Genomic DNA, 13328 nt, shown 5'->3' on the forward strand with positions numbered 1-13328 from the left:
CCCTCCAAGACTTTGTGGTACTGGTTGATAATCGCGTCGAGCTGCGCCCTGAAGTCAGTGTCCTGAAAGGCAGACGCGTCAGCAGGAGAGAGAGAGTGAACTCTCTGAACTAGGTTCAACAGCTTGCATGCCTGCGCGCCAAGCAGGGAGGCTTTCGAGGAGCCCACGATTTCAAAGGGAAGGATGGCTTTGCGTGACCTGTGCGTCACTTCAAGTTGGCACGAGCCGCTGGCATCAATGGCATTGCCATTATAATCTAATAGCTGACAGGCTGATGTGAGTGTTGATTGGTCTTGCTGTGTGTCCATCAGTGTGTGTGTCTGCACCAAGATATACTGGTGTCTATTACGACAGTTCCCTGCCCCTGGCGTCTCCGCATACCTCCTATCAATCTGTAATATCTCCTTTACCAGTCAGTCTGTCTCTGCCCTGTCCACCTTCTCCCTATAGGCCCGTATCGAGATCAGCTCCCCCCTGACCACCGCCTTCAGTACTTCCAGACGACCGCTGCTGAAATTTCCCCCGTGTTGTTGACCTGCAGATAGTTCCGAATACATTTCCTCAGCCTCTCGCACACCGCTTCGTCAGCCAAAAGTCCCACATCTAACCTCCAGTGCGGGCGCTGGTTACTGTGTGTACTAACCTGCAGGTCAACCTAGTGCGGAGCATGGTCTGAGATTGTAATTGCCGAGTACCCCGTGTCCACCACCCCTGCCAGCAAGGCCCTGCTCAAAATAAAGAAATCAATCCGGGAGTACACTTTATGTACGTGTGAGTAGAAGGAGAACTCCTTCACCCTCGGTTGCCCAAATCTCCATGGATCCACCCCCCCCCCCTCCCCCATCTGTTCCATGAACCCATTTAGTTCCTTTACCAATGCTGGCACCCTACCCATTTTCGAGCTTGACCGGTCCAAGCCAGGGTCAATAACTGTGTTAAAGTCCCCTCCCATGACCAACCTGTACGAATCCAGGTCCGGTATCTTCCCCAGCATCCTCTTTATAAACTCCACATCATCCCAATTTGGCGCATACACATTTACTAATACCACCTGCACCCCCTCTAGATTCCCACTGACCATAATGTACCGACCTCCCACATCCAAAACTATTCTACCCGCCTCAAACACCACCCACTTATTGATCAGGAGCGCGACCCCTCTAGTCTTTGAATCCAGTCCCGAGTGAAAGACCTGACTGACCCAGCCTTTCCTCAATCAAATCTGGTCAGTTACTCTAAGGCGCGTCTCCTGCAACATTACCACGTCCGCCTTCAGTCCCCTAAGATGCGCGAACACACGTGCCCTCTTGACCGGCCCATTTAACCCTCGAACATTTCAGGCGATCCACCTAGTTGCGGGGCTCATTGCCCCCCCCCATTCCCCGATCAGCCATCCCCTTTATTGGGCCCGCCTCCAGCCCATGCTCCGCGCCTCCACCGGCCCGCCCCCAGGCAGCCTCCGCCCCCAACCTCCTCTCTGTCCCTTAGCCCAAGACCCTCCCTCGTCAGCAGAACATTTACTCCCCCCTCCCTCCCTAGTAACAACACTCTGGAATCCAACCTCTTTATTAAACCGAACATATGTAGCCCCCCCCCCCCCCCCCCCCGCCCCCACTGCACTTCCGTGAGCTAGCCCGGCCAGCTAGCTTGGTAGCTCCCATCCCTGCCGCCGGATAGTCGCCCAACTATTGTTCCCTCCCCACCCTCCACACCGCTCATACAAACATAATCCAACATCAAACAATCCCCACACAATTGCCTGACAGAAAAACACCAAAATCTAAACAAGCACACCTCCACCTCCAATGAAAACCTTAACTCACTCAGCTCTGCCGCTGGTCCCAAATCAATGCAAATGGCGTTACAGCTTCCACAAAACAAAAAACGAGAAGCCTTTTTTAAAAGAACAGAAAAAAAAAGCATGAACGTTGCAGCAAAGTTCAAAACTTCTCAGTCCACCACCAGTCCTTTCCTTTTCGTGAAGTCCAGTGTGTCCTCGGCCGACTCAAAATAAAAGTGCTGTTCCTCGTGCGTGACCCAGAGACGGGCCGGATACAACAGTCCGAACTTCACCTTTTTCTTAAAAAGGATCGACCTAATCTGGTTGAAGTCTGCTCTCCTCCTGGCCACCTCCACACTCAGGTCTTGGTAAACCCGCAGGATACTATTGTCCCACTTACGGCTCCGTGTTTGCTTAGCCCACTTTAGAATGCGCTCCTTATCCAAGTACCTGTGGAATCTCACTCACCGCCCTCGGGGGGCGGGGGGGGGGGGTCTCCCATTCGCGGCTTCCTCGCGAGTGCTCTGTGAGCCCTGTCCACCTCCAAGGGTTGGGGAATGCCCCAACCCCCAGCAGCTTCTCAAACATGGCCGCTATATATGCCCCAGCGTCCGCTCCTTCTGACCCCTCCGGGAGCCCAATAATTCTCAAGTTCTGCCGGCGAGACCTATTCTCTAGGTCCTCCACCTTCTCCAGGAGCTTCTTCTGCTGGTCTTTCAGCATCCCCACCTCCAACTCCACCGCAGTTTGATGTTCCTCCTGCTCAGCCAGTGCCTTCTCTACCTTCTGGATCACCTGATCCTGGGCGTCCAATCTAAGCTCCAGCCGCTCAATTGACTCTTTTATCGGGTCCAAGCAGTCCCGTTTCTGCTTAGCAAAGCCTTCCTGAATAACTTGCATCAGCTGCTCCATTGACCGCTGGGTTGACAAACCAGAGGTCCGGTCCTCCGCCATGCTCTCTCCTGCTGCATCTTCAGTCCAAGCCTTCTCTGTCTTTCTGTTTCTGCCTTTACGAGCACTTCTAGTCTTTCTCACCCTGTACCGATGTGGGAATTCAGTACACAATTGCCTCTGTCATCAGTTTTACAACTCAAGTCCAGTAGCAAATAGGGGGAAAAGGTCCAAAAGTACGACCTGAGCGGGAGCCACCAAATGTGCGACTGACTCCTTCATAGCCGCTACCGGAAGTCTTTAAGTTAATTTTTATTACAATAACCTGGGAGTGTCCCTTTAAGGGGTTGTTTATCATTCTTTTTAAAAGAGTATAAAAAGACACTTATTGACATGAGTGGTGAGTTGTAGAGTTAGGAACTAAATAGATTTGTAATGTCTCACTTTTTGAATAAGTCTAAGACTGAGTAAAAATGTAATAGGTGCTATTATCACTTGAGTATCCAGACTTGAAACGTTAGCTCCCTTCTCTCTCCGCAGATGCTGTCAGACCTGCTGAGATTGTCCAGTATTTTTAATAATAATCTTTATTGTCACAAGTAGGTTTACATTAACACTGCAATGAAGCTACTGTGAAAAGCCCCTAGTTGCCACTCTCCGGCATCTGTTCAGGTACACGGAGGGAGAATTCGCAATGTCCAAATTACCTAACAGCACATCTTTCAGGACTTGCGGCAGGAAACCGGAGCACCCGGAGGAAACCCTCGCAGACACGGGGAGAACGTACAGACTCCGCACAGACAGTGACCCAAGCCAGGAATCGAACCCGGGACCCTCTTTTTGTTTCAGATTCCAGCATCCGCAGTCATTTGCTTTTATTATCATTTCGATGTTCTTCATTAAATTAAAATTAATTTTGAAACCCAGCCAGGGATGAGCTTGTTAAAAATCTCCTCCCTAGAGCTGATCCTATTTGAAAACAAACAATTGGGTGTTGAACCAATAAGAGGTTCCTTGAAATGACGTTGAAATATTATGTTGCGTGTATGCACGAAGGAGTCAGCTCAGTGCTGCAGCAGCGCTGGTGTGTCAGATATGTTGCTCCATTGGCTGAGCAGATCACCTCAGCTTGTTCCTATGGCCTGATGCATCAGTCAGCACACACTGCGGGAAAACGGCTGTAACAGGAACACCGGGGAATTTCCATCCCAGCAATACTTCCTTCAATAGTCATCCACCTGCAGGCACCGAGCCTTAAATCAAAGAGGTCTGTGTCACCATCACAATTAGAATTGGGAGAAAGCTGTAAACCCCCCTCCTTTGCTCCCTTCAGTGTCAGCGGCAAAACCTGACGCCGTTCCCGCTATTGTTTTTAAACCGACCCTGAGCAGGGGAAGACGGGACCAGACCTGGAGGGAGGTGGATTGGGGGTGGAATCTGCGTGCCAATGCTTTCTTGCATAAATTTCACGGCCGCAGCTCTGAAGCCAATGCCCATAATCACACAGCATTTAAAGTCCAGATAATGCTGCCGTGGTTTCACCGAGAGGTGCGTCACGGTGGTGCTGTGAGAGTTTATTGGAGCTTTACTCTGGAATGATGTCAGCTGCTTGTTGCTGCTGCAACGGCTTTAGAGAATCAGAAGAGCAGATTCAGCCGTCAGTGCCACATCACGGGAATAGGCTGCTGCGACTTTATTGTTCACACTTAAACCCAGAGGCTAAGAGGTAAGAGACGCGGCAGTGTGTGGTTCTGTTCAACGGGTTTATATAAACAAAGGCGGATTTGTTTAATTTAGGAAATGAATTAAATTCTGAAATGCTTTGAGGTTTGTTGTTTAGTTTTGGGCTGCGATGGCAATAGGCCTGGAGCACTGCAGTCTTTGCAGTAGCAGGTCACCAGGGTTTCAACCAAGAAAATGTGACCGATTGAAGACGGGTTTGTGTTCATCCAGCTTTCTTTTTAAAGTAGTGTTTTTACACTCAGAAAAATATCCGATTACAGTTTTTATAATACCAGATTGAACAGCTTAATCTGGTTTGTTTAGGGAGAGGAAGTTTTTCACTGGAGTAATTTAAAAATTCCCAATGTTGCCAAACTAATGTGTAAATCCTCAACAGCAACTTTTTTTTTCTCTTTTGAGGATCCAAACCTTAGGATATTTAATTATTTCCTCATGTCTACCTCCTGTATCACCCCGGATAGAGAGAGCCTTGGGTAAAGTGAGTTTAAAAGCAGCTATGAGGAATTGTAGACTCTCCCAGTGTAGGGGTCCAGTTGTCCATTGCTGACTCAGGAAAAGTGATAGCCACTTAACTTCTTACCTCTACCCTTTTCTTACCTCTACCCTTTTCTATGTCTTGTTTCCATAATGATGGGTGCAGAATGCACCAGGATGGAGCCTTTCAGCTATGAAGGGAGGCTGGATAGGCTGGGGTTGTTTTTTGTTTTCCTTAGAGCAGAGAAGGTTCACTGTCTGAAAGGGTGGTAAAAAGTGTTTAGTTCTCGATGGCGAGTGCAGTGACGAACCGGCGGAGGTCGGAGTACTTTCGACTGTACCGAGGGACGAGGCAGGGGTGCCCCCTGTCCCCCCTGTTGTTCGCATTGGCGATCGAACCATTGGCCATGTCATTGAGGGAGTCTAATAAATGGAGGGGGGTGGTCCGAGGGGGAGAAGAGCATCGGGTGTCGCTATATGCGGATGACCTGTTGCTGTACATGGCGGATCCAATGGAGGGGATGGTGGAGGTCATGCAGACTCTAAGGGAGTTTGGGGAGTTTTCGGGCTATAAGCTCAATGTAGGGAAGAGTGAGCTCTTTGTATTACAGGCGGGGGACCAAGAAAGAGGGATAGGGGACCTACCGCTGAGGAGGGTGGAGGGGAGCTTTCGGTATCTGGGGATCCAGATAGCCAGGAGTTGGGGGACCCTACATAAACTGAATCTGACGAGGTTGGTGGAGCAAATGGAGGAGGATTTCAAAAGATGGGACATGTTACCGCTCTCGCTGGCGGGTAGAGTGCAGTTGGTCAAAATGGTGGACCTTCCGAGGTTTCTGTTTGTGTTTCAGTGCCTTTCCATCGTGATCACTAAGGCCTTTTTTAAGAGAGTAGGCAGGAGTATTATGGGGTTTGTGTGGGTGAATAAGACCCTGAGAGTAAGGAGAGGGTTGCTGGAATGCAGTAGGGACTGAGGAGGGTTGGCGCTGCCAAACCTGGGGAGCTACTACTGGGCAGCAAATGTGGCGATGATCCGCAAGTGGGTTATGGAGGGAGAGGGGGCGGCATGGAAGAGGATGGAGATGGCGTCCTGTAAAGGAACGAGCCTGGGGGCGTTGGTGACGGCACCGCTGCCGCTCTCGCCGAAAAAGTATACCACGAGCCCGGTGGTGGCGACAACGCTAAGGATCTGGGGCCAGTGGAGACGGCACCGGGGTGCAATGGGAGCATCGGTGTGGTCCCCGATCAGGGGTAACCACCGGTTTGTCCCGGGGAAGATGGACGGGGAGTTCCAGAGCTGGCATCGGGCGGGGATTGGAAGAATGGGGGACCTGTTCATCGATGGGACGTTTGCGAGCCTAGGGGCACTGGAGGAGAAGTTCGAGTTACCCCCGGGAAATGCCTTTAGATATATGCAGGTGAGGGCTTTTGTGAGGCGACAGGTGAGGGAATTCCCGTTGCTCCCGGCACAAGAAGTTCAAGATAGGGTGATCTTGGGTGTATGGGTCGGGGAGGGCAAGGTGTCGGAAATACACCAGGAGTTGAAAGAAGAGGGGGAAGCGCTGGTAGAAGAGTTGAAGGGTAAATGGGAGGAGGAGCTGGGGAAGGAGATCGAGGAAGGTCTGTGGGCTGATGCCCTAGGTAGGGTTAATTCCTCCTCCTCGTGTGCTAGGCTCAGCCTGATACAATTTAAGGTGGTCCACAGAACGCACTTGACGGGGGCGAGGTTGAGTAGGTTCTTTGGGGTAGAGGACAGATGTGGAAGATGCTCAGGGAGCCCGGCGAACCATGCCCATATGTTTTGGTCATGCCCGGCACTGGAGGGGTTCTGGAGAGGAGTGGCGGGAGCAATATCTCAGGTGGTGAAAGTCCAGGTCAAGCCAAGCTGGGGGCTAGCAATATTTGGAGTAGTGGACGAACCGGGAGTGCAGGAGGTGAAAGAGGCCGGCATTCTGGCCTTTGCGTCCCTAGTAGCCCGGCGAAGGATCTTGCTAATGTGGAAGGAGGCGAAGCCCCCCAGCCTGGAGGCCTGGATAAATGATATGGCAGGGTTCATAAAGTTGGAGAGGATTAAGTTTGCCTTGAGAGGGTCTGCGCAGGGGTTCTACAGGCAGTGGCAACCGTTCCTACACTATCTCGCGGAGCGTTAGAGGAAGGTCGGTCAGCAGCAGCAGCAACCTTGCGGGGGGGGGGATGTCCTGGGAGGGGGGGGGGGGGAGGGGGGGGGGGGAAGTGGGGACTGCCTGGGAGGGTGGATGAGCAAGAGATAACATGAAGGGTTGGGGAAACTGGCACGTACGGGTGAGGGCCAGTGTACAAAGCTGTGTAAATATATCATTTTGCCATGTATATATCTTGCTCTGCGCGATTTCTCGGTTTTTTTTGTTACGGGGGGGGGGCGGGGGGGGGGTTATTGTTTGTAAGGGAGAAAAATAGTGTTAAAAATCTTTAATAAATATATATTTTTTTAAAAAGCGTTTAGTTGAGCACTTGAAACACCATGAGCGGGATTCTCCGCCCCGCCACATTTCTGCCCCCACCGGCCGGCGGGATTCTCCGTTACACCAGCCGGTCAATGGGGTTTCCCATTGTGGGGCAGCCCCACGCCGTTGGGAAACCCCCGGGCACCGGCATAATGGAGAATCACGCCGGCGGAGAATCCCGGCCCATGGCAAACAATATTGATGGCCAATGCAGACATGATGGACGAAGGGCCTCTGCTATAAAACTCTATGACTTTTTGACACTGTTGATGGATTCTGCTTTTGGCAATTTTGAAGCCATTCTGAGGTGATTGTCGCTTTAATCACATGCTGTCTGAAAGTGGATGGACTCAACAGGATGACTTCATATTGTAGTATGGTTGAGACCAAGAATTCTGCTAGGGGCTACAAGACTGAATCCATATCCCTTCATTTCTTGGGGGTAAACAAGCTTGTATCAGAAAAAAAATGATAATGGACATTAACCCGTGTTAAAGCGTCCGTGTGATAGCATGGCAATAGAACATATTAAATGCAGCAAATCATAATCCAAATACTGTGGCTGTTGGAAATCCAAAATAAATACGGAAAATGCTGGAAATACTCAACAGCTCAGGCAGCAACAGTGCAGAGAGAAACTGAGCCAATATTTCAGGTCAATGACCTTTCATCAGGAGTTCTGATTAAAGGTATCAACCTCAATTGTTGGGCAGGATTCTCCCATGCCCCCACCAATTCCCCACGGGATCTTCTGCTGGTATCCGCACAGGCGGATTGCAAAATCTGGTGGTGACCGGCTTGAAACTGATAGCAGGATGGATGAAGGCTCGACCGGAATCCCCATGCCCAATTCTCCACAGCGTCAGCAGGAAAATATGCTCGTCCAGGACCTGTCTGGCACAACGTAGTGTGCAGAAGTTGGACTTGCCCGAAGCAGGCATGGGGCTGACACCAGAGTTTGGAATAGAACATAAGGGGCGTCATTCTCCGACTCCCCGCCGGGTCGGAGAATGGCCGTTGGCCGCCGTGAATCCCGCCCCCGCCCCCGCCGAAGTCTCCGAAGGGAGAAAAGTCGGCGGGGCGTTAATGGCGCCGCTGCCGCGGAGAATGTCACGGATCTGCGCAAGGCAGCCGATTTTCGGCCTGCCGATATTCTCCCTTCCGGATGGGCCGAAGTCCCGTCGATGTGATGACCGTTCACGTCGACGTCAATCAAACCTCCTTTTCATCGGCGTGACCCGGTGCTCCAGGCTCACGCCGACGAGCGAGGAGGTGAGTGACGGCCTGGGGGGTTGGCTCTGGGCAGGAAATGGCGTGGCCGCAGACTGATTGCGTGAGGAGAGGTGTGTCTCGGCTTGTGTGTGTGAGTGTGTGCGGCGGGGGGGGGGGGGCTGGTTAGAGTAGGCTGGGCTCCGGGGGAGTGCCGGGAGGGGGTCCGTGCTGGGGTGGAGGTTGGGGAGGGGGTCCGTGCCGGGGTGGAGGTTGGGGAGGGGGTCCGTGCCGGGGTGGAGGTTGGGGAGGGGGTCCGTGCCGGGGTGGAGGTTGGGGAGGGGGTCCGTGCCGGGTTGGAGGTTGGGGAGGGGGTCCGTGCCGGGGTGGAGGTTGGGGAGGGGGTCCGTGCCGGGGTGGAGGTTGGGGAGGGGGTCCGTGCCGGGGTGGAGGTTGGGGGGGGGGTCCGTGCCGGGGTGGAGGTTGGGGGGGGGGGTCCGTGCCGGGGTGGAGGTTGGGGGGGGGGGTCCGTGCCGGGGTGGAGGTTGGGGGTTGGGGAGGGGGTCCGTGCCGGGGTGGGTGATGGGAGGGCAAATGAGTTGGTCCACCTGGCCAGGTGCCAGCCTCCAACAGTTGGACCCATGCGGTCCATGCCACCTGGCTGGGGGGGAGGAGGGGATATGGGCAATGATGACATGTCGTCGTTCCCCTCCCCCCCCCCCACCAGGCCGTCATGTTTTCAGACCATCCAGCGATGTTGGCCGCCGTGGTGGCAGCCGCTCATGTCTATGTTGCCCTGGATGAGGAGGAGGAGGAGGAGGAGGAGGAGCGTGCCAGAGAGGCGGCGCAGGCTGCCGCAGAGGGGCAGGCGGCAGCCGCCCAGGCTGGAGGGACACCTGACCGACAGGACGAGGAGGGGGAGGAGGACGTTGCGGCCCCACGGCAACGGAGGCACCCGAGGGCGCCCCGTGTGTACCGGCCCCGGCAGTCATACCAGGACCTCACGGACCGGGAATGCAGGAGGAGACTCCGGATGAGCCGGGAAACCGTGGCACACATCTGCCACCTGCTGGCACACCTGTCACCGCGTGGCACTGGCGGGGGACACCCTCTCCCCGTGTCCGTCAAGGTTACGGTGGCCCTGAACTTTTATGCAACGGGGTCATTCCAGGCACCGAGTGGGGACCTGTCCGGCATATCGCAGACATCGGTGCATCCGGGCAGTGACAGATGCCCTTTCTGCCATGGCGCACCGCTACATCCACTTCCCCGTGGACCGGGCCAGCCAAGATGCCCGGGCCGTGGGCTTCTCTGCCGTGGCCGGGTTCCCCATGGTCCAGGGCGCGATCGATGGGATGCACGTCGCCGTGCGGCCACCTGCAGAGAACAGGGCCGTGTTCACTAATAGGAAGGGGACCTATTCAATGAACGTACAGGTGGTCTGCGACCACCGCATGATGATCCTGCACGTCTGCGCCCGTCACCCAGGCAGTGTACACGACTCATTCGTGTTGTCGCGGTCATCCATCCCCGGCATGTACGAGGGACGCCATCCCTGGCTGAGGGGCTGGTTGCTGGGCGACAGGGGCTACCCATTGTGATCGTGGCTGATGACGCCTATACGGAGGCCATGCAATGAGGCGGAGAACCGCTACAATGATGCCCATGTAGCGACCAGGGGAGTGATCGAGAGGTGCTTTGGCGTGCTGAAGATGCGTTTCAGGTGCCTGGACCTCTCTGGGGGCGCCCTCCAGTATCGGTCAGATAGGGTCGGCCGCATCATTGTGGTGTGCTGCGTCCTGCACAACATCGCCCAGCAGAGGGGCGATGTGCCGCAGGCAGAGGAGGGCGGAGTGGAGGAGCAGCAGGAAGAGGCCCAGTCCTCCCCAGATGAGGGGGATGGGGGCAATGGTCAGGGCAGACGGGGTAGACACAGGCGGGTGGCTGTCCACCGTTACCGGCTGGCCCAGCGGGCACGGGACAGACTGATAGACGCCCGCTTCACTGACTAGATGGGCGTGGGAATCGGGTAGTATGGCCACAGACCGCACACCATGACAACAGCCGACCACCCACACCCCCCACCCATCCACCCCCACACACCCCACCCGCATGCACACCACCCCCCCACCCCCAATTGCTGATCCACCGGCGGCACAACGGGCCGGGCTCACCCAGTTGCGGGTGGACGCGTGTCTATCGCAGGCCATGGAGGATGATGACAACCCGCCTCCGATGAGCTCCTGGCTCTACATCGTTGGACTATGTCTGACCCATGGCCACAGTACCACCATCCACCCGGACCATCCCTGCATGCGGCTGTGACACTGCAGCGTACGGTCCCGTCCTCTGCCCGGGGGATGTTGATGGCGGCCCAGGGGGAAGGGGGCAGACTCACCTGGGGCTGAGGTAAGACCACCCGTCACACACACACTTGCGCTCAACGTACATGACACGCCCGCACACTTTGGACAGAGCAGAAAGGCAGCTTCGGTAGGTGTAACATTGACTTTAATAACCAAAGGAGTTCATGCACGTGCCCTAGCCCCTAAAACTCATCTGTGCCCTGCACCCGTGCCAACTTACTCAGTGTCTAATTGTTTGGCCTTACGGCCCTTTGACTACGTCTACGTGGTTCCCCAGACGGTACAGCAGAACTGGAGGTGGACTCCTGTGATTCCTGCCCTCTGACACTGGATCCCTTTGGCGGCCGTTTCCTGGGGCGTCCTGGCCTAGATGGGCCAGGCTGCGGCCCGGGCGACTGGGATGGCGAGCTGCCAGCCTGTCCTGCCCGTTGCCCACCCGATGCACCTGGGACGGAAGGGGGGGGAGTCCGAGGTGTCGCGGTGTACCGGGACCTCCCCTACAGAGGGAGCCGGGACGGACCACACCACCTCCTCCTCCCTCGGGGTGCCCGATGGCCCCCAGGCCTCTACATGGGTGGGGGATGCGAACGGACTGGCCATCCGACGCGCCCCCGACATCTGGCGCTGCCAGTCCTGGAGGCCCGTGCTGGTATCGACAGGGGTCTGCAGGTTTGCAGCCATGGAGCCCAGGGGGTTGTCGAACCCTGTCTGCGACAGTGCGATGCCAGCTCGCACATGGCCACTGGCGCCGATTGCCCTCAGCGATGGCCTGCTGAGACTGGGCCATGGCCTGCTGAGACTGGGCCATGGCCTGCTGAGACTGGGCCATGGCGTTGAGTGCCTCTGCCATCTGGCGCTGGCACTGGCTCATGGCCTCCTGTGAGAGGGCAGCCATTTCCTGGGCCACAGACGCCGCCTGCACGGAAGGCCCCAGGCCTCGCAAACCGTTCCCCATGTCTGACACCGTCGCACCCATTGCCTCCACCGCGGACGCCACCCGTGCGGTGTCAGCCTGGGTGGCACGCATGACCGGGACCACTCCCAGCTCCTGGACGCGGGTGGACTCCTCCACCTGCGACCGCAGCCGCCGCAAGCCACCCGTCACCCTATTCGCTCGTCTCCGTGTCGGTGGTTGCATCGGATCTATGTGTGGGTGTGGTAACTGCAGGAACCCGGGATCCATCTGGGCGGCAGATGTTCGCTTGGCCTGGGCTGCCTCCGACCGCCCGGTCCCTCTGCTGCTCCTACCTCCACCTGCTGTACCGGGACGGCTGTGTTGTGCGCACCAGTGAGTGTACCAGACGCCTCATCACTAAAGTGCCCAACCGTGGTGAGTGTTTCTGCGATGGTGGAGGGTGTTGGTGACAGCAGTGGTGTTGTGTCGTGCTCTTCGTCCCACTCTGACTCCATGGCACTTTGGGGTGGGGTTTCGTCTCCACCCATCCACTCTGAGTCACTGTCCGGTATTTCGTCTTCCCGGGTAGGGGTGTCCTGGGTAGGGGTGTCCCGGGTAGTGGTGTCCCGGGTAGGGGTGTCCTGGATAGTGGTGTCCTGGGTAGTGGTGTCCTGGCTCGGATGTGACGGGGGGCCTGTGGCTGCCCCCCTCATCGCTGGGTGGTCGCTCCCGCACGTGACGGGGGTGTCATCTCCCTGTTGCTCCAGGTCTCTCCGTCTCCCGTGGTGTGCGAGGGGCATCCTGCGGGCGTCGCATGCTGGAGGGTCCGGGTCTCTCCGTCTCCCGTGGTCTCCGAGGGGCATCCTGCGGGCGTCGCATGCTGGAGGGTGCGGGTCTCTCCGTCTCCCGTGGTCTCCGAGGGGCATCCTGCGGGCGGTGTGCATCTGCGGGGATGGGTGCCTGGACGTTTGGTCCTGCGATACACAATGAAGCATGCATGGTTAGACATCAGGCAGTGATCAGGTGATACGGGGGAGGGGGATATAGGGGAGGGGGGATATGGGGACGGGCTGTTGGTGGCTCACTTGCTCGTGGGGCCCCGACCTCTGCATCAGCAACCTCCCGGTCCTCAGGTCCGCCAGCCAGTTCCAGGGCCCTTTCCTCGTGTACGGTCAGTGGCCTCTCATCAGCGGGCCCTCCTCCAGTCCTCACATGCTCCCTATTGTGTGCGCGCTTCTCCTGGGGGGGGGTGGGGGGTGGCAGGGGTAAAAGGCAACAGTGTTAGGCAGGTATATGAATACATGCCATCGGTTGCGCGTGCATTGCAGAGGTTAAGGTTAGGGCTGGATTCACTTGGGGATATGGGGAATATGGGGGAAGGGGGGATATGGGGGAGGGGGGATATGGGGGAGGGGGGGGGATATGGGGGAGGGGGGGGGATATGGGGGAGGGGGGGGGGGATATGGGGGAGGGGGGGGGGATATGGG

The 13328-nt window shown here is 56.2% G+C and overlaps 1 protein-coding gene across 3 annotated transcripts in view; it reads left to right on the forward strand.

Annotated features, from left to right (window-relative positions):
• The first annotated feature begins 3749 nt into the window (after positions 1–3749).
• Positions 3750–13328, forward strand: part of lpin1a (lipin 1a) — a 164372-nt gene continuing 154793 nt past the window's right edge. For all 3 annotated transcript variants that reach the window (XM_072498798.1, XM_072498799.1, XM_072498801.1), the window contains exon 1: positions 3750–4397. The gene's annotated coding sequence lies outside the window, so the exon portion shown is untranslated. The remainder of the gene's footprint in view (positions 4398–13328) is intronic.

Source organism: Scyliorhinus torazame, chromosome 4, assembly GCF_047496885.1.
Source record: "Scyliorhinus torazame isolate Kashiwa2021f chromosome 4, sScyTor2.1, whole genome shotgun sequence".
In the NCBI taxonomy this organism is placed as follows: Eukaryota; Metazoa; Chordata; class Chondrichthyes; order Carcharhiniformes; family Scyliorhinidae; genus Scyliorhinus; species Scyliorhinus torazame.